We start from the raw sequence: 22,343 nt of genomic DNA, 5'->3' as shown, positions 1-22,343 counted from the left end.
GTGGGCCAAAAGGCTAGTATCTGCAATCACAAATAATAACAGTGCATACCACATGTGACTGGAAATAAGTTTAAGGGAGTGCTCTACCGCAGAGCTACATAGCTCTCCTTACAAGTAGTAAAGCTACAACAGTCATATGCAGTCACTGGGTAGTTGTCAGTGGAACTGATTGGACAGCTGCATTGGTCGTCCAATCAGCTCTGTTGCCAATTAGCCAGTTCTTTTACTTTCAGCTGTCTTGAAGGGATATTGATTGTTGTGAGCATGATAGGGCTTTGGGGATCGGTGAGTAGCTGTTCTACAGAGCAGGTATCAATGGAACTCATGCAGTACTACTAGTAGTAAGTGACGGGGGGGTCACTTGAAAAATATGATTCTGGGGTAAAGTTCTTCAGTGTGTGACTTTGGTTGGTCCAGTGTGATTAATCATTGCACTGTGTGTTGTCTTCAAGTGACTTATACAATGTCAAAACCTTATGTAGTTGAATTCTATTAAGTATGGGGAATGCAACAGGACAAACTCTGCATCCTGTCGTCACATATGTGGAGGCCATCATTTGTCGTGCAAAGCATTGTAACCTCATTCAGGTCAGGTGATTGACTTGGCCATTGCATATATATAAAAATCTATATGTGTATACATGCTAGAGATGCTCACTGTCCCCTGTAAAGTGGTTTTGGATCTGGATTAGCTTCGTGTTTTGGTTTTGCCAAAATCGCCTTTTATGCTTAAATCACATAATTTTGCTCTTTTTTTTGCTCCTACTTTATTATTAACCTCAATAAAACTAATTTCAAGTCATTTGCAGTCAATTTAGGCCATCTCACAAGTCACAATATTATTTTCATACACTTTCAAACAAAGACTGCAGCGACCTGGCTGGATGATAAGCGACAGAGCAATGACACAAACACACCGCAGTTCCTAGCACATCTAGGACACATTAGCACACACACACACACACACACACACACACATATATATGTATTATGTATATATACTTATATATACATTATATATATATATATATATTATATATATATATATATATATATATATATTATATGTGTATATATATATATATATATAAACTAACTCCGATCGCTGCTAAGGATATTGATGATGACAGTGTTGTGGGGGTAGATTGCAGACGTCTGGATGTAGGTAAGAAAAGGGACCTAGCTGATGATGGACTGCTTGTTATAGTTTTAGCATAAGTTTCAGATTTTCCCAACAGGTTGCCATGAACTCACTTCAAATGCCGTAACATGGATGAGGTTCCTAGATGGTTAAGGTCCCTACCTCTACTGACTGTGGATTTACAAATGCTGCAAATGGCTAGAGAACTGTTGTCAGGATTTGGGTAAAAATAATTCCACACATAAAAGGTGGATTTTTTGGTCTTATGTCCAGGCATTTCTATTCTACCTATGACACTGCCCAACTGCTCTTCAGACTGGCAAGAACTGTGCTACCCCTTCTGTGGCCTCTGTGAAATGGCGCTGGATCGCCGTGGAGGGCGGTACTTATAGAATCTAAAACTCGTGAGATCTAAGATCCAACGATGTAACAATGACGTTTTGCTTCATTTTCAACTCCAAGGGCGCGCAAAAGTACCACTCCTATCTGCTAAGTTCAGGTGTGTTCAGTTCTCGGGGAACTGAGCCTGAGCATCTCTCATTCTCGCTTTCTCGCTCTCTCGCTCTCTCGCTCTCTCTCTCATATATATATATATATATATATATATATATATATATATATATATATATATATATATCTACTATATAAAAGCCTAGAGGCGTGTGTCTGTGTGTGAAGAAAAAAAACCAAGCTGCAGCGCCACCTGCTGGGCGAAGTTATACACTGACCTACTAAATTCTTAGTGTGTGTGTGGAAAAAAAAACTCAGAAAGGGCTGAAATTTGGTATACTAAGATGTTTTTAATTTGTTAATTTAATTTGTTAATTGTTAAAAGTGTTTAGAAAGATTTTTTAAAAAAAAATATATATTTCTTGAAGGAGAAGTGACAGTTGGGAGTGGTTGGTGGTTGCCGGGGGTGACAGTTGGGAGTGGTTGGTGGTTGCCGGGGGTGACAGTTGGGAGTGGTTGGTGGTTGCCGGGGGTGACAGTTGGGAGTGGTTGGTGGTTGCCGGGGGTGACAGTTGGGAGTGGTTGGTGGTTACGGGGGGTGACAAAGCGAGAGGAGTGTGATACTCAGGACTGCTGAGAGAGATCCCTGTGTCTGGATAGACATCTGGATAGATGTGGCGATAAAGATGAAGGATGAGGTGATGGAGAAAAATGATGAGGTGGTGACATGTGGACAAAACCACGTTAAAAAAGGGCGCTTGTGTCGGGAAGTAACGCTCTTCCCCTGAGGAGGCCTGGGCTATGGCCCAAATGCATGACAAGAACCTTTTTAACACCTTAAGTAGCTTGATTTGACTAGAATGCATGAGTATCATGCACGGGGTAACTTGTATATGTGTATATATATATATATATATATATATATATATATATGTTATTTCTAGATTGTGATTTTTCCTTTCACAGTAATTGTAACATACTCACTCTTCCATGTAAACTATGCTGTTTAAACGTATCCTGATAAATATTCAGAGATTACTGGACATGTGAGAAAAATCAAGCACTGGTCCTGTACCAGTATTTAACAGTCAGGAGTTCACTTGATATTATATAGTAACCCAGCACTGTGATCCTGTCCTGATAATCTGCAGTCAGGAGATCACTGGACATTAGATAGAAACCCAGCACTGTCTGATCCTGCCCTGATAATCTGTAGTCAGGAGATCGCTGGACATTAGATAGAAACCCAGCACTGACTGATCCTGTGCTGATAATCTGTAGACAGGAGATCGCTGGACATTAGATAGAAACCCAGCACTGCCTGATCCTGTCCTGATAATCTGCAGTCAAGAGATCGCTGGACATTAGATAGAAACCCAGCAATGTCTGATCCTGTCCTGATAATCTGCAGTCAGGAGATCGCTGGACATTAGATAGAAACCCAGCAATGTCTGATCCTGTCCTGATAATCTGCAGTCAGGAGATCACTGGACATTAGATAGAAACCCAGCACTCTCTGATCCTGTCCTGATAATCTGCAGTCAGGAGATCACTGGACATTAGATAGAAACCCAGCACTGTCTGATCCTGTCCTGATAATCTGTAGTCAGGAGATCGCTGGACATTAGATAGAAACCCAGCACTGTCTGATCCTGTCCTGATAATCTGTAGTCAGGAGATCGCTGGACATTAGATAGAAACCCAGCAATGTCTGATCCTGTCCTGATAATCTGTAGTCAGGAGATCGCTGGACATTAGATAGAAACCCAGCACTGTCTGATCCTGTCCTGATAATCTGTAGTCAGGAGATCACTGGACATCAGATAGAAACCCAGCACTGCCTGATCCTGTCCTGATAGTTAGTAGCTTGTAACTTGGCCTAAATAATACTTTTAAAAGCGATACCTTATGGATTAATAATTCACTCACTTGTTTCGTTGAAGGATTCTTTATAGTTGTGGAAAGATTTGAAGCCATTGTCCTAAATTCAAGGTGATTTCAACTATTCACTCTCAAGGTTTCCGCATGGATGACAGGTGGTGCTCTGCAGATATGATGGATTTTACATTGTCTTAAGATTGATTCCTCCCTTTTGTTGTTTGTACAGTTGTGAGCTGTAACAGATGTGTCCAAAGGAGCATCAGCAAAACCATACAATCAACGTGTCTCTGGTTCCCCAAACCTACGTTCACGCAGTTCTCCAGAGAAAAGGCAATCTCTATAGGCCTGATTAATTAAAATTAAAATTAGCGTAATGTTTGTTTTTTTTAAATGCACATAAATTGGATATATCCCCACGTCCGTATTCAACAAAGAGAAAGTGAAGATACGTGTGGTGATGAATACGGGTGTAGGTCTGCTCTGCTCTACCAGGCAAGACACTGCAGCGATACACATGGGGAATATCACGTCACAAAAGAACGCACGGAAAAAGAGTTATTCAATTAATGTCACCTGTTTATAATATAGTCATTAACGACAAAAAGGGTTTTTTTTACCCCTTGAAAAACATTAGGATGTAATTAATGTCTACTGTACATAAAACACATTTATACATTTGCTCCTGATTGCAAACACATGTTCTAGCATGAATACACTGCCGTCATCACTAGTAATCAGCACTTAGTCTATACCTATAGCTAGGGTTACAGATGAAAATCATGTACCTTAGAGATGCACAGAGCTTGAGTCGGATGCTGCTGCATGGGCTCCAGCTGGGCACCACCTTACTATACATAGACTGAATGTATATGCACCTTCCCCACCATGTTCCCTTCCTGAAATCATAAGGGTCCTTTGCTCTCGAAGATTAATTGGAAGTATAATGTTTTGCATATTATAGCTGGCACTGGGGGTCTGTGCAGTATGGCTGGCAATGTTTTGCACATTAGAGGTGGCACTGTGGGTCTGTTCAGTGTGAGTGGCAATGTTTTGCATATTATAGCTGGCACTGGGGGTCTGTGCAGTATGGCTTGCAATGTTTTGCACATTAGAGGTGGCACTGTGGGTCTGTTCAGTGTGAGTGGCAATGTTTTGCATATTATAGCTGGCACTGGGGGTCTCTGCTGTGCTGCTGGTAGTGAAGATATGCACAATGTGAACTGTGCTTTGTGGCTGGCAATGGGGACTCTGCTTTATGCCCAGAAAAAGGGTCTGTGCCATCTAGCTGGTGTTGGAGCCCTCAATGAAAAAGAATGCTCTAATGGAAAAATGAAGTATAGCGGCACTGAGGAGATTGGATGTTATTATCTTCTTATTCTACCCTGCCTAGGCTCACATTTGGGGGTATATTTACTAAACTGCGGGTTTGAAAAAGTGGAGATGTTGCCTATAGCAACCAATGAGGTTCAAGCTGACATGAAAAAACAGTCAGTATTTAACTTATGTGCAAAACAGAATACTAATTTGCACCCCTTGCATTGTAACATGGTTTTGTCCAGGAGACTGAAATAATAAGTTTCTCAAGTTAAGATCCTTAATGAATCAGGCGCTAGGATCTGATTGATTGCTATAGGCAACATCTCCACTTTTTCAAACCCACAGTTTAGTAAATCTAGCCCTTGGTCTTAATTCCACTCTGAAATACATGTATGGTGCCATGTTTAAGACCATGTCAGGATTTCAGTTTTTTTGTTCATACAAAACAATAATAGCCTTCTTGATTTTTTAAAAAATTAATTAAGACTGATTTTAGTTTTATTTGTACAATTAGGGCTTATATACTTGTATTTTCAGAAATTGCCATTATTTTCTTCATGAAAAAATGTGAGTGAAAGAAACATAATTATTGTAAAGATTGTTTTACATTCCGTCTAGGTGAAGAAAATCAATTTGTAACATAATGCAGTACATGCAACATTTTGTGAGGTGGTCCATAACCTTCATCACATTCTTAAATGGCTTTGTAATCAAAAACATGCTAAGAAAACTGCCAGTGATTTCTAAAAACAGAATCCACATATACAGTATATAAATAGATATGTCAACCATGCAGCATTTGTAAAACACAACATGAACCTAAATATCTGTTATAATTTTGCTCTTCTAGTCTACTGAACTCTATATCACTCTACTAACCCTATTTGCCTGTCAAAGGATAATTCCACCTATTTGGTGGAAGATTTCGAAAGTATCCCCCTGTCCCATCTTGACTCTTCTTTCTCTCCATCCTCCACGCTGTAAGCAGGGTCAAACTGGGCCACCGGGGAAATCCCCAGAGGGCACCACTTTCTAAAGGCCCTGGCTCCTTTCACTAGGGGAGTTGTACCAATATGTGCACTTGGAGCCAGCATGTAATAGTCCTGGGGCCCCACAGACTGGAGCAGAGCTATGCTATAATACTGAGTAGTTTCCTGGTCTCCACCCTCAGAAACTTCTGCTGTACTGTGATTGGCTGAGTAGCATCACACAGTGACTTATCCTATGGGAGCACAGACACTCTCCTTACCTACACTGAATGAGCCTTGGAGGAAGCAGAAGGCAAGCACAGCAGGAGGAGGCAAGTGTGCATTTGTGTGCCAATGTGTGTGTATGAGTGAGAGTGTGAGACAGTGTGTATGAGATATGTGTGTGTGTGTGTCAGTGTGTACATATGAGAGAGGGTGAGACAGTGCAGGGTCGTAACGACGGCTGTTCGATAGGGAGTGACCAGCCAGGGCGCAACACTGAAGGGGGGCGCAGTTTATGAATATTCTAGGTTCATTTGGTTAAAATTGAGGGCTAGGGGGGGGGGGGGCAGCATTTTTGTTTTTCGCCCCAGGCGCTAAAATTTTGAGTTACGGCTCTGAGACAGTGTGTATACGATATGTGTCTGTGTCAGTGTGTGTGTGTATGAGATACTGCATTGAAACTAATTCACTAAACTGTGTACATAGTAGTGCATGTTGGGATCCAAAGGGAGCATACACAATCTGCATGGAAACCCTAAATTTTTCTGATATCTTCTCCCAATCACATCTTAATTTGATTCAAAATCACAGCCCTCCAGGTGCAAACTCATAACCATTACCAATTTATGGACATCATCTGAAACTGACAGCAGAATAAGTCTGTGATTATACAGATGATTATGTGATATATATTTTTTTTCCAGACAAAACATTTACTGCCAGCCCATAATGGCTTAGTTCTAGAATTCTGGTGATAGCTCATCCTTATATCTTTAATCAGAGCGTTAACATTATTCTACAGGAGAAGTTAACTTATTCCTTAAATAGGGAATAGATTTGTATAGCCTTATTAAAGGGAGAGAGATTGATAACATCATATCTTCTACAAACATCTTGATTTTATGTTGGACCTGCTCTATCTTTATATCCTCTGTTCTTAAATAGATATAATGGTTTCAGTGATTTACTATTACTGATGCAAAAATGATGAGAGATGGGGACACCATTGTTAATGGAAAAGGCATCCCACTTAAAACCTGATGTTAAAGCCTTGCAGAAGGAGCCATCTATAAAGTCAGAACACCCTTATTTAATATAACTTTCTAATCTAAACCTGTCTAGAAAAACCTCTATATCCCTCAAGTTCTGGATCTGGAGATACACTGCCAGGGAGGGATGCTGGCATCATCTCACAGCTTGCGATAGAGAGAGGCAGCCGACGCAACCTGATACAGAAGCAAGTGACCCAGCAAGAGGGAGAGACATACATAGGGAGCTCTGCCGGCATACAGCCGGAGGAGAACAAAGTCTAGAGTGCTGTCTCCTTCATAGAGGCAGCCTGGCTGAAAGATAGACTGTGACTTCCACTTAGAGACTAAGACTAGAGGGAGAGACATCCTGATCCTGAACAGAGTCTACTCTGAATATGGGAAGTGTTTTAAAAGTGGAGGAGAGACAAGTTTGATTTGAGTTAATCAAGCCCAGGTTGGTCAACAACTGAGTGAGTAGCTGTACCTGTAAAATTATGCTTACCTACACTGGATTGTACACTTGTAGGTATCATCATCACCATTTATTTATAAAGCACCACTAATTCCGCAGCTCTGTACCCAGAACTCACTCACATCAGTCCCTGCCCCCATTGGGGCTTACAGTCTAAATTCCCTAACACACACACAGAGTATGGTCACTTTGTTAACAGCCAATTAACCTACTAGTATGTTTTTGGAATGTGGATGAAAACCAGAGCGAACCCATGCAAACATGGGGAGAATATACAAACTCTACACTAACATGGACATGGTTAGGAATTAAACTCATGACCCCAGTGGTGAGAGGCAGAAGTGCTAGCCACTTAGCCACCATAGTGCACTGAATGAGGGAACTGTTTTATCAGTATGTCAGAAACATTCAGCCTTAGGGAGAGTTCACTCTTAGTCACCCAAGCAGTATAGAAGGAGATAGAACCCCCTAGTGCCCAGATATGGTCTGTGATAGTTCAAATACTTTATTCACCTGAAAAACTGCCCCGTCTACTAATGTCCTTAGAACCATCACCCAAAGTTGGAGTTTAGTAGAACCGATAAAGAGAAGACTCCCTTTTAATCTACATAAGGGATCCTGACTGAATTAGTGAGGTTTTCTTCTACATAAAACAGAATAGTTGTAGTCAACTTTCTAACCCTAAATACCAGGAGTCTTAGGTGAAATTTTATTTTTTATACATTTTAATTTCAAACCATATCCAAAACACATTACTAAAGTGCAACACAATGGCAATATACATAATACTTAAGGATGCAAAAAAACAAATAATTGAGCAAAAATACAAACAATATTGGTGTAACAGACAACAGTCAAAATCAAGTGAAGCAGCATGGAACTACATAAAGAGAAATGGGCAGGGATGGGATGCCACTGTAACTTGGGGGAGCTTCACTGCTACATCCACTTGTTTTCAAATCTCCTGCTGCCTAGCTAACGTGATGATTTATTCAGAGACGTAAGGCCGGCAGCGCAAGATTGGAAAAAAGTAGATCAAGTGGAAGAAGTGGTGCAATACTTAGGAGCTACAGTAGTACCAAAAGAAAGTATATCCAAGCACCAACTGTCATTGCACTGAGACCATTGTGTCAGCGTTCAGAAGTGTAAGGATGTCAGGAGCATAAGGTGAGGCCAACATAGGGTTCTATATGAGGCCTACTCAATATCAGGCCCTCCTTTGTGGGAGAGTAATTTCTTCAGGGACCCTTACAGCATGGAGGATTTGTGTCCCAAAGGAGGGACCCCGATAGTTAAGGTAATATGAAGCAAGGTGGAGGGGTTACTTAAGGGTTGAACAGTGTGATGAAGGGAAACAGAATGATGAAAGAAGATATTGTGTTGAATGGGGGATATTATGATGAAGGAGGGGCATTGTGTTGAATAGGGGACATTATGATGAAGGAGGGGCATTGTGTTGAATGGGGGACATTATGATGAAGGGGTGATATTGCGTTGAATGGGGGACATTATGATGAAGGGGGGACATTGTGTTGAATGGGGGACATTATGATGAAGGAGGGGCATTGTGTTGAATGGGGGACATTATGATGAAGGGGTGATATTCCGTTGAATGGGGGACATTATGATGAAGGGGGACATTGTGTTGAATGGGGGACATTATGATGAAGGAGGGGCATTGTGTTGAATGGGGGACATTATGATGAAGGGGTGATATTGCGTTGAATGGGGGACATTATGATGAAGGGGGACATTGTGTTGAATGGGGGACATTATGATGAAGGGGGACATTGTGTTGAATGGGGGACATTATGATGAAGGGGGGATATTGGGTTGAATGGAGGACATTATGATGAAGGGGGGACATTGTGTTGAATGGGGGACAGTATGATGAAGGGGGGACATTGTGTTGAATGGGGACATTATGATGAAGGGGGATATTGTGTTGAATGAGGGACATTATGATGAAGGGGGGATGTTGTGTTGAATGGGGGACATTATGATGAAGGGGGGATATTGTGTTGAATCGGGGACATTATGATGAAGGGGGGATATTGTGTTGAATGGGGGACACTATGATGAAGGGGGGACATTGTGTTGAATGGGGGACATTATGATGAAAGGGGGATATTGTGCTGAATGGGGGACATTATGGTGAAGGGGAGATATTGTGTTAAATGGGGGACATTATGATGAAGGGGGACATTGTGATGAAGGGGGGGACATTATGATGAAGGGGGGGACATTGTGTTGAATGGGGACATTATGATGAATGGGGGCTCATTGTGTTGAATGGGAGACATTATGATGAAGGGGGGACATTGTGATGAAGGGGGGACATTGTGATGAAGGGAAAACATTGTGTTGAATGGGGGACATTATGATGAAGGGGGACATTGTGATGAAGGGGCACAGTGTGATGAAGGGAAGTGAGCGATGGAGGGGAATAATGATGAAAACGGCGGAGCAATGTGATGAAGGATGGGAGCAGTGTGATGAAGAGAAACAGTTTGATATGTATACATTATAATAAATTACATTGTGTTATTTCAATTTACATCCATGAAAGGCCTTGCTATTTCTTTGTTCCTCTTTTTTGTGAAATATTTTTTTTAGTTAATTTTTTTCCATTAATGTGAAGGGGTTAGTGCAACAAAACTTCTCGCATGGGGTGCTGCTAGACCTGGAGCTGGACCTGCCTGTTATATAGACTAATGCTCGCTTTCTAATATTTGAATCACTAGGAACAGGATAAAAAAAGGCAAAATTACTCTGATAAGCTGCTATGGCAGAGTAAGTAAAAGCATAAGTCCACTAAACTGAACTTGAACAGAAATTCATTATTAATATAAGAAACAGTTTACTAAAAATTACTTAACTACCTGTAACTGTTCTCTAGTTACAGCAGCTATCCTTTCTTCCTAACAAATCTCTATTCTTCTCACGCTGTTAAATGCAGGGTTGTGCGCGCCCAGTGACTATGATCTATGATGCAGAATGTAGGGTGTGGTACAGCATGCAAGAACTGCACCCTCAGATTACAATAGGCATAGCCTCTCTGCTATACCTGCAAAATTAATCCACAGGTGCTGGCAGTAAAACAGTAGATCAGACCTATTACCTACGTCTTTGGAAAACCTTGTTGAACAAACCTTCTAACCCACATATAGGAAAAGGTTGAGCCCCCAAGGAAACCCAGTTACCAGGCTCACTCTGTGCCTGATTCTTCTTCGGACATAAATTCATTTGCGCACCATATCTTACGAGATAAAGCTCTGCGCATGCACCAGAACGGGCCTTACGCCAGTGAACTGAATGCAATTCCATGCAATTTATGTGCGAACGCAACTGACACTTATGACTGTCTACACCACACCATGAAGGGCTGAACGGGATGGGAGGGGGCGGACTAATGAAGTCAATTCACACAAAGATGCTGCTGAGAGCATCTTATGTGTTTTTTTGGCGGTATCATTTGCACCTGCTACTGTGCTGACTGATAGTGATGACTACACATGCATGCCAGAACATGTGTTTGCAAGTAAGAGAAACTATAAAATTGCATGTTATGTACAGTACACCTTAGGAACATCCTGATTTATGTATTTCATGTTAAAATAATATATATACATATTTTTTTAAAAACAGATTTTATTAATGATTATAGTATTAAGATTTGTATATTTATTTTCTAGAATTTTTTTGCATGTGTTCTGATGAGAATTTATGTTGCATATGTGCGTATTGTACTGCATTGTGTTCTCTCTATCTACATACGGCAAGTAACGCATAGCCAGAGCGCACTTGTACCCAATACCCGCATGTTGAAATCGCTTGGATTTGAATATGGGCGTACGTGCCTACAAGTTATGTTTGGTTTTCTAGCACACAAGTTGTGTTCACATTGCATTCGAAGATTAATCAGGCCTTGAAAGCCATTGCCCTTTTAAATTTCTCCTGTGAAGTCGCCGAATAACGGCTTGCAGAATCCGCTGCTTAATACATTTGCCCCTTGGTCAGACATTTGAATCAAGGAGCTCGCAGCTTGGACGGCTTGCAGTGCAAACACAAAACAGTGTGATCCGGCACTCGGTAATGAGGATTACCAAGGGATACCCCTTTTTGTTACAAATTGGGGGCATGTTTGATCAAGGACTGGTTGTTTATGACAAGATATCTAAACAACCAACATATAAATACACATTTATTACATTTACAGTTTGCCTCAGCTATATAGTTTCTTCTAAATTCACTTTTCACATGTCTACATACAGTTCAGTTATAAAACACATCTTCTGTTAGCCAGGTAAAGATATTAAGGAATATTACAGAACATGCACAGACCTGCTCATTCTGATTTTGGGAAACTTTGTGGCATTGTCAAATTGTATCTAGAGTATAATAACACATGTTGTGAATGATCATATACGATTTCACAGAGTGTAACTGAGGATGTGCATGTTCTAAAGTCTTAAAGGGACTACAGTATGACTTCCACTATCGGCATACGTGTGACAGGTAAACTTTTATAAGTTGTCATGACAAAAATGTTGCTGGATGCAAATACTGGGATAATTTTATTGTCCAGGTAGTAATGGGCGGAACCCAGTGGCTGGTAGCCAGGAAAAACAGGTAGTTTTGAGAGTCTAAGGTTCCCGAAGCAGTGGATGCTTGTCACAGGCAGTAGTATGCAGAGGTGACTGCAGTTTAGGTGGAGACCCAAAGGGCAAGACAGTCAGGGACAGGAATAAAGAAGACAAAATATCCAATATACAAGTCATGGTCAGGGGTGCCAGAGAAAAAAATAGCTAAGGGAAGCCAGGGGTCAGCACCAGCAGGTAGGGGTCAGCAGATATCAGAAAACAGGATCCGAAGTTGTAGCACGGCTAAATATTGTGTGGAGACTGCTCAGTAACAGGGCACTGGATGTGAGCAAGGTGGCACTTTAAATAGTGCTATAATTATGGATAACTAGGGGCAGCTGGAATAAGGGTGGAGTACTGGAAATAAACTGGAAGCTATTTCTTGTGAGATTTCATTTTACAATGAATATTCATAGGAGGCATAGAGCCTGACTTAAGGTGCACACCTGGTTAGGTGTAAAAGATATTATCATTCACCTTTCTAAATTGACTGCTGAGATTGGTGTGAGTGGGTGGTACAATAAGAAGCTGCAGGCTCTGTGCTATTGGTGGGCGGTACAATAAGAAGCTGCAGGCTCTGTGCTATTGGTGGGTGGTACAATAGGAAGCTGCAGGCTCTGTGCTATTGGTGGGCGGTACAATAAGAAGCTGCAGGCTCTGTGCTATTGGTGGGCGGTACAATAAGAAGCTGCAGGCTCTGTGCTATTGGTGGGTGGTACAATAAGAAGCTGCAGGCTCTGTGCTATTGGTGGGCGGTACAATAAGAAGCTGCAGGCTCTGTGCTATTGGTTGGCGGTACAATAAGAAGTTGCAGGCTCTGTGCTATTGGTCCACGTGACTCCGCCCCTCTCTGAATCGTCACACAGCCTGGATTTTTGGCTGGGGCTGTGAGACCAATGAAAGGGGTTCTGGGAAAGACAAACATATTTGAGGGCTCTTTGTCTCGTTTAGTGGGAAAGTTTGCAGGTACTTTGTTCACTGCTACTCTGCACCAATGAAGGGGTTTGTTAGGGAAGAGAGTACGCTGCAGCCTAGCTTAACTTTTGCACATAAGGCTACATCCACACTAACACTTTTTTCAGGTATGCAGTAGGAAATTTGAACGGGAAGGAGCGTGAGAAAATGTTTACATGATATTTTGCACTCCTTCATGCTCCAATGCTCCTTGTGTGTCAAAAAACTGAGCACTAGTGTGAATGCAGCCTCATAGCTATATTTAATGAAGCATGTAAGGTGTTAAGTGGGGAGCAATAAAAAGTGCACACTTTTCACAAATATGGAAAATTGTTAATTTGTAAGTTTTTACATATAATTTGAACTAGGAATGCCTCATTACATAAACTTATTTTATTATTCTCTATTTATTAAATGGCGATACTACCGTTGCTAACGTCTGATTGAGAATGCCATCTCAGGATGGCGCTAGCAGGGTTTTTTAAAAGAGAGCATGTTTTCAGATTTTTCTTATTTATTCATTTTGTTTTTTCATTTTTAACTTTAATAGTCGGGAACTAGAACCCCAAGTCCTGGTTTCCAGTTCCAGGTCGGCATGCCAACTCAGGCGCTAGGGGTCCCAGGACTGGCTTGACAAGCGGTAGGACTTCTCTTACCACTACGACCCAGTTTCACAAATAAACTGCACATTAAAAGAATTTCTCACACTGTCATATGCAGCAATAGATAATCTAGTCTTAATAAATAGACCACTGCTTTTTTAAAAATATAATGTATTAAATTATTTTATTGTATAACTAAATAAACGTACAATTACCTCCTCTCTCTGTGGTGACCTGTCTCGGATTAACCAGAAAGCTGCCCTTATATGATATCGCTGGTTCTTGTAGCAGTGTACAGTCTCATGTGTTACCCCTACTCTGCTTCTATCCCAGCTACTTAGTTTATTCAACTCAAGGCCAGAGTAGTAGACGGCTCGGTGATAAAGTAGCTCGTCAGATATTGAATTAGATGTTAAATCTTGTGCCAGCACTCGGGGGGGTGGTGCGTGTTGGGGGTGGGGGGGGGGGTGGCACAGGGGGATGAGGAGGAATGAGGAGGAGGTGGTGCAAAGAGGAGATCTTTTTCTTCTGGATTTATAATGTGTCATTTCCTCCCCAGATAAACCCAAAGGGGAAGATTTGTTATAGTTCTTGCTTGAAACTGCTGTTTCAGACTTGCAGAGGCTGCCAAAAGTCTGATGGATTTGGTCACTTTCTATTAACCATTAAAATGCTCCCAGCAGTGGGTACAGCCTAACACCACAGGAGAAAAGGCACTGAAGATACTAATATTATATAATATTATCAGCTACATTTAAATGATCAAAGGTCAGGTTTGAATGCAGCCTGTATTGAATAGATGGTATGGAATTAGCTAAGTGGGTAGATAAAAGGCAGTTTTAGAGACGTTGTGAATGACGTTCTTTTGGTGTTAGTATTGCTAATGCCAGTGCAGTTTAACGAACTGTTAACTAGGATGGTATTTATTAATGCACCACAATCTATCATGGGTGTAGCCAAGGAAACAATTGGGAATATTTATAATAACAAATGTTTAGAAATCTGTTAAACATCTCCTGTATTTGCAGATAAGTTAAGAAGCTCTATACACTTCTCTAAGCTCACGTGTCACGTGTGAATCCAGAGCCGTAACAATGCGTTGATGGGACTAAAGGATGTGAAACATTGCAACAAATTTATGTTTAGTAGTAAATAACCGTGAGAATCATGCAAATGTGGGTTACTTCTTATGATTGAGCCTATAACAGACTAGGTAGATAGTAATAGTTGTATGGCACCTTGTGCCTTAGAGATGCCACCAGTTTCATAGAAAACTGAATATTGGCGCAGCACCCACAGTGTTTATATTGTTTAATTCAATCAGTTGTGAGACCTGGCAGCCAAAGACTCTACCTGTATGTTTTATTCCCCATCAAATGATGAAAGTAAGCTGATGTTGGGAAAGTGTGTGTGTATATATATATATATATATATATATATATATATATATATATGTCGCAGATTTCTTGGAATTGAGAATATTTGATCTGGGAATCTACATTATTCTGGTTACACGCATTGTGCCCACTCTCTCTCTCACACACGTCTTCCTTCTCTTGGGGGGATGTGGAACTCATGTTGGGAAGCATTTATTTACTGGGAAGGATTTATTTGTTTTAGACATGCCGCTGGGGGTTAAGATTTACTCTGGCCCAGGGCCCATCAACCTCGATCCCAGATGTATCCATGGAGAGCACCTAGGCCTGCTGCCAGGTACCAACAGAGGAGGAAGGCCCACTGGCCCAGAGCCTTAGTCGGACGACTCCGGTAGATATGAAGCCTAAGCTTGTGTTTCCTTATTTTCTGTATCATAGTCCTGACATCTGAGAACCCGGCATGAGCTTCCTCCACATCTATCCTGTGTGTGACCTAGGAGCAGGCAGCGAGGACAGACTGAGCACGTGGTCGCTGACATTGCCTGAGACAAAGTATAACTCAGAGAGGGAAGTGATAATATTAGAAGTCTGTTTCTGTGTACTTTATGCTTGGCACCTCCGATGAGAAATGCTGGGCTGTATCTCTTACATATCATCTTACAAGTGAGCCATGCCCATCTGCTTTAATTATATCTGTGTGTCAGTACATTACACGGCAGGTTAGTCAAAATAAAGAAACCGTATCAATGTATACAGTTTATATCTGGATGGCAGCAAAATGATTGGGCGTTGCGTTATGTTTTGGCAAGTGGTCTCCCACAGCAGTGAGCTGAAATTAAGTAAACAAAAGTCTGAAATAATCTTGTTAAGCTCCTATTAAGTTCTGATATAAAAGATCACACATCAAAAGGGGTTCCCCACCTTAACCTAAATAAATAACTTTGCATTGCCTCTGGGCAGTCAGCTGTCATTGCTAAGTTGGCTCTTTGCTCTGCACCGCTCTGGGAAGAAGCCAAATTAAAAACAGTAACACTGCATCGATATAAAGCAACTGAGACTGCAGAAAGACATCACCTTTTCCCTGGACCCTGGGGCATATGTAGAGGTTGGTGGACCTGATGCATGTAGGGCGGAGCCCTTTCTCACCCACCCACCAGATGTCACATGACCGGCATAAAATACAATTTTATTCCTCCCCTTTTCCACTACTTTTTTCTTATTAATCTGTTTATTATTTTCCTGTATTAAGTAAAGCATTTCTTGTATACCCCATTCTAGTTGGCTTTACACCACCAGGATATAGTACACCAGCTCCATTATGTATCCCCCATTATGTGGCAGACCCACCCTCACTGATATTAACTGCGGAAACCTTTGGTTTGGATTCATGGGACCAGATTCAGTTTCACATCTATGAGGGGGAGTCACCTCTTACACTATAGCTCAATTAAGGACAACCTGATATAGTTCAAGAACCTCCATCCTCCATGCATTACCATTCATTTCAATACAACTTTGGTACCACACATCACTCATCTCATGTGCTTCTACTCTGATTGGCTGTGCTGGATGACCACCCTGCGGTGTGCAGAGGAGGTCACATGATGAGGAAGCTGGCTGCTACCATTAACTCTTATTCTCTGCATAATAATTGAGTTATTGCTTTTGCACCATTATTAGAGATTAACAAAGTTGCAGCAAAATATCACACAAATCAAATTTAGAGACGTAGAATTTATGGTCTATAAAAAAAATGCTGGGATAATTGTGTCAATTCAGTAGTGTGGTTAGGGTATAAAAAGGGGGAATTCTGACCGGTACAAAAAATTTAAAGGGGAATTACAAGTAGAACAACAAACATAGGGTAATTCCATACAGAGCACTTATGGTCAAGGTCCGCTGGGGCAATGTGCAAAATTGTGCAGCCAAATGCAGAATTAAGCTAATATTCCACCTATCCCTTTTGAAAATTTTGCTCCTCTGCACCCTGAATGTGTTAAAGGCCAGTATAAAATATGGCATTTCCTATTTTTTTATGTTTATGTTTGTCTATGACAACCTAGCTGATGGTATTGAATGTTGTGTGTTAAACATAAACAAAACATAGACCACATATCTAACAAAGTCCAAGGGCTAGATTTACTAAGCTGCGGGTTTGAAAAAGTGGGGATGTTGCCTATAGCAACCAATCAGATTCTAGCTATCATTTTGTAGAAGCTACTAAATAAATGACAGCTAGAATCTAAATTGGTTGCTATAGGCAACTTCCCCACTTTTTCAAACCCGCAGCTTAGTAAATCTAGCCCCAAATGTTTATTATCCTTCTAAATGTTAAAGGTCATCAAAAACCCCTAAAAATATCGTCATGAAAAACTACACTTTTTTACCATACTTTTCAAAATAAATTGCTAATAAATTACGGTATTTAAATGACTATGGTACCAAATGGAAGCCCTATCTGTCCCAAACAATTTAAAATATGCTCAGGTTGGGTATAGACCACTCATTGACCGCGGCCTTTGGACTATTTTATTTAAAGCAGGTACGGGAGGCTGAATAAAACTAAACAGCCCTTTGTAACAAAAATTTGAGAGACTAGATCAGCCCTTTGATATGTTCAGCCAAACGAGCCCCTCTGGCAAATGTCCCGATTGCCAGATTGCCAGCTCAGATGAACACTGCATGTTTTTGTCTGGTTATGTGTAATATTTATTTAAACCATTTGGCACAAAACTATAATTTTTTTTCCCAAGACTCCTTGAAAACGCACTAGCATTAGCGTTAAGAGTGCCAGACCTCTCATACCATATAATTCTTGGTTTTCTCAATTGCCATCATGCCATATAATTCTGAGTCACCTGGCATTCATATGCACCAAGAACTGTTTTGTTAAATTTAGGACCTACTTTAAAAAAAAAAAATACTGCATAATGGATATCTCTTAAATAAAAGGGTTTGTGCTTATCAGAGAAAATGTAATACAATTAGAAGCATGTAAGTCAGTTATCTCATGCCTTTCTCCATACAGGGAGAGTTGGCCAATGTCCAGCTAAGATCATCAGTGAGGTCACTGAGCAAAAGCAGACAGGAGATAGTGGCTGTGTTCCAGCTCTCGTGGAACAACAGGAGAACATACAAGTTTTCTTCCAGAGGAGATAGGTTACACAGGAAACAAGCAAAAAAGAATTGGAGGAGTCTCACGCACGGCTTCCATGTTTGACACCCATGTGACATGTTACTTAGATAATGTGTAGCAGGGTTGCCGGAGGCTCCCTCTGTGTGTGTGTTTCCCTACTGTCAGGGGACGTGACAAGACACAGAGAGGGCTCTGCAGGCTGCCAGAGATTGGTTGGCGCTGGCTGATGGCTTTGTGTAATGTAGATGTCTTGCAAAATCAAGCGCTGCCAGAATTAGCAAGGAAACAAATCTGAGTGTTCGTTGGCAGCTGAGAGCTTTATTTCCACCCAGAGGCTCTTAGTTATTTAACCCTTTTCTTTTATTCACACAGAAAATTGTATTTACTAAATTTCTACTTACTGCCCCTGAAGCTGCCATTATCCTTTAGTGCTTGCGGTCCTGCTTGAAAACCAGCCTTTACCTTCATGAATGCTCTGAAGAATGACAAGAGAGTGCGCTCAATGATGGAAGTAGTTTTATTCTAGTGCCCAGCTGTCGAAGTCAGCTAATTGGATAAAGTCATTTCAATTAATATCTAACAACTTGATCCTCTTTGTCTGAAAAATATGCGTAGAGCACGCCACGGCGTGGAGAAGCGTATCCAGCCGCAACACGTGGCAATAACAGGTTTTACACATTTACACGCATTCACACGAACATACACATTTGTAATTAGTACACACTAATAGTAGTTGAAACACATAGTTATTTATGTCGAAATGTAGCAATGTTTACAGTTAATATTATACGTTATATACATGTTAGTGAAATCAAAGGTTCAGGTTACAGGAAACATGTCATGTTTAGTATCATTTTAATCCCCTATGTATCCGCAGTTGTCCGATGATAGGGAATAAATGTTTAAAATTATATTGTCTGTGTAGTGTAAATAGACTAGTTTAAACTGAATTCTTGTCGGGAAAATCGGAGTGCATCTCTTGGAGAGCTGACCCCCACCTTTGGATATTTTCGTTTAAACTGGTCTATGACCTGCAGTACACACGACCCTCCTGAAGCCTGGACCTATAGAAGCAAGCCACATCATCTGTATTGTTTTACTGTATTCACTGACTGTATATAAGCAGGGGCTCTGGACCCAGTGGACAGTCTATTTGACCACAGCCTTCAGACGTGTATGACTGTACACTGGATCCAGGGCACCTGCGATAAGTAACGGCTGTACTTATTTTATTCTGATTGTTATTCTGCTACTTTTGGCTATTAAATCACATTGTGCTTTGGAACCACATTTCAGCAATCGAGAATCGTTATTGGATAGCAACTACACGTGCATAACACATCAAAACACTAATAAGCATGGCATTGTCCAATAATAATGTACTAGTCTTGGTTGCCATTGGAGCTAATAAAGCAAAATCCTAATTTTTTTTCTGGATATTTTTTTCTGCATTTCTGTATACACTGTTTGGTAAATTAATATTTAACAGCTAAACCAAACTAGTTAAATACTCATGCAGCAGTTTTCCATGTCAAAGACAGTAAGCTGCATATTCAAGAGTGCAAAACTGCAGTGAAAATTCAGTCCTGTGGTGTCATGTGACTGCTTCTGCATGTTTGTGTTGGTGCATACCTCACAACCCTCCTGATTTGTGGGCTCTGTCCCACCAAAGTTGGAAGGTATTCTGTTCATTGCAAGAACGGCAATGAAGTAGATTGGAGGGGAAGAGAGATTGGAGCAATTTAGCACTTCAAAAATGCTAGAGGGGCGTGGCTGCACCCTCCTCCAAGATGCTGCCTACCCAAATGTTGGGAGGCATGATTTGGCAAAACCGACTTCTACGCAAATCTATTTTTGGAATAGCAGGCCGAGAGGGTGGCAGCCGTGGTCTGTATGCAAAATCTTGCACTGTTTGGTTGGAGGAACTGTGTGGATCAGAGGTGTTCCTTACAGAGTGCAGGTTAGGCACATCAGTGTGCCTATTTTTACACCCTCATTTGCGGTATGAAATTGTTTAAATGAGATTAATGGAGTGGAGCTTGGTACATTTATGGGACGTTCCCTGTTTTGCAGCAGGAAAGACGGAGAGCGGTCAGATATACCTAGAGTACAGACATGAGACATAGGGCAGAGGACCCTGTTTGTGAGAGCTTACATTCTATAGGGAGGGGTAATGAGAGACACAATGGGAACAATAAGCATAGGGTGCAGAGGTCTGCAAGATGCTGAGGCCATTATGTAGTTGGTGGTGTAGGGACCTAGAAAAGAATATGCTGATAGAATAAGTCCATCATTCTATTTAGTTCCAGATCCAATATCTGCACTTTTTACAATGATTATGGGAAAGGACAGTCACTGACATCTCTGACAGGATCTATGATTTTTAGACTGCAAATACCACTTGTGCAGTTCTTTGACAAAGATGCAGTTATCAGTATACAGTAACTCTGACGTTACTGTAACCCATAGAACTGCTGTTTTTCCTTTGAGACTACTGGCAAGTATCAGATAGTTTTTATAATGAAGGTGATTTATGATAGTAACTGTTTATTAATGGGAAGACAATGAAACTGCCAATCTTGGATGTTAAAGGTACGCAGAGGTTATGCACTTCTCGTATTTGTGTCTTCTAGTAAAATGTCACATTATTCTTATTCAATGTCAGAATTGCGGTCTGCCTGATAATGTGCTTACCCGTGTTTTACGTTCATTTACTCATGCCAAAGGAAACCTCCCATAAAATGTTATCAACCTCACCCCCACCTGCTTGAACTGCAGTAGTTGCTCCTTCTCCTGGACATCTGCCCAATACTTAGCCCATGCACCCACCATACTCTGGAAACTCTTCTAAGTGAGGTGGACTGACACTGGAGTCTATTTATCATTAGGAGACAACCACTGTTTTCGCTGGTTAGGGATCTTCAAAATGCATAACGGCGTATCTTCCGCTGACGAAGAGTTTCCGAGGTGTCTTCCGTGGAAAGCTTACCCACAAAAAGTATGGTAAAGCTGTTTATTAGCAGTTGTCAGGATGATAAAACAGCTCCAATACTGGTACAGCAATCATATCCAATAACAGTACACGAAAACCCCCACCACCTACATCTGGCTAGACATTACTTCCCTGTCTGCTCGCCGGCCACTAACTGGCATCAGTGGTCCCACCCATACATATAGACAGTGTATTTATCCTCTACCCCAAGCACTACAACAAATCACAGCAAAACAAAAACACCCATATGGAACACCTGTATGTGTGTGTGCTAAGAGAGGAACCTAGAGAAAATCTAACCCTGTCCCTACCTGTTCCCTTACAGGGAACTGTGGCAAATATCCCTCTTTGCCACACTATTTACAATGGACAGCAGTTCTGATTGGCTGATTGCAGATTCACAGATGAAGCTGATAAGGGCTTTTTTTCATTGATTGTGCATATATAGAATATTCTATCAAGATTTTTTTGTGTGTAAGTGTATCTGATATATGCCTGCCAAAATGCTACTAGTGCAGAACTGCATGAATCTTGCGATTTGACCAATTTTTTATATTTTAATTTTTTTAAATTTTTTTTTAGACAAATGCGTTCAAACTCAGCATGTGAGCACCATTCACCTTGAATAATCCAGAGATCTGGAAACTGCTTTGAGCGGAGGGGCACTGGGATCCATTAACAAGCAAAAGTAGAGGTCTGGAATGGAATTACCTTTAAGGGTAAACGGGCGGTTGGATAACATTTTATTGTAGATGTCGAGTTCTCCTTTAAAGCCATACAGACGTTGCTCTTACTGAGTCCTAGGGTGTGCTTGCTGCAAGAGCCAGGTGCTTTTATCTGTGCACACTGATGTGTTTTCATGTTCTAAATTGCCACAGGCAAAAGAAAATTCACTTGGGACAGAATGAAACGCTACTGTGAGTGGACAAGGATCAAACAAGCTCTGAGGTTTCACAGCCGCTAGGAAACGGGCAGCCTGGGTGGGACAAAAGAGGTTCAACTTAATATCTAAGTTTAATATTAGCAACAGTATCCTAAGTACTTTATTTTTTCACAAAACACACATTAATCAGCTAAAATTACTGTACTAAATGGCCAAGGAGGTGTCACTCGGGTGACGGTTTATCTCCAGTGGGTGCCAAGTTTTTGAAGATCAAA

The 22,343-nt window shown here is 41.1% G+C and overlaps 1 long non-coding RNA gene across 1 annotated transcript; it reads left to right on the top strand.

Annotated features, from left to right (window-relative positions):
- The first annotated feature begins 15,242 nt into the window (after positions 1 to 15,242).
- Positions 15,243 to 15,817, top strand: LOC142160511 (uncharacterized). Its single transcript, XR_012693250.1, has 2 exons — positions 15,243 to 15,394; positions 15,496 to 15,817. It is a non-coding gene; the product is annotated as an uncharacterized LOC142160511 (long non-coding RNA).
- Positions 15,818 to 22,343: the final 6,526 nt, after the last annotated feature.

The sequence above is a fragment of the Mixophyes fleayi genome, chromosome 6 (genome assembly GCF_038048845.1).
Source record: "Mixophyes fleayi isolate aMixFle1 chromosome 6, aMixFle1.hap1, whole genome shotgun sequence".
NCBI classification, from domain to species: Eukaryota; Metazoa; Chordata; class Amphibia; order Anura; family Limnodynastidae; genus Mixophyes; species Mixophyes fleayi.
Note: the sequence above shows the minus strand (reverse complement) of the source record. Positions and strands in the feature narration are given on the sequence as shown.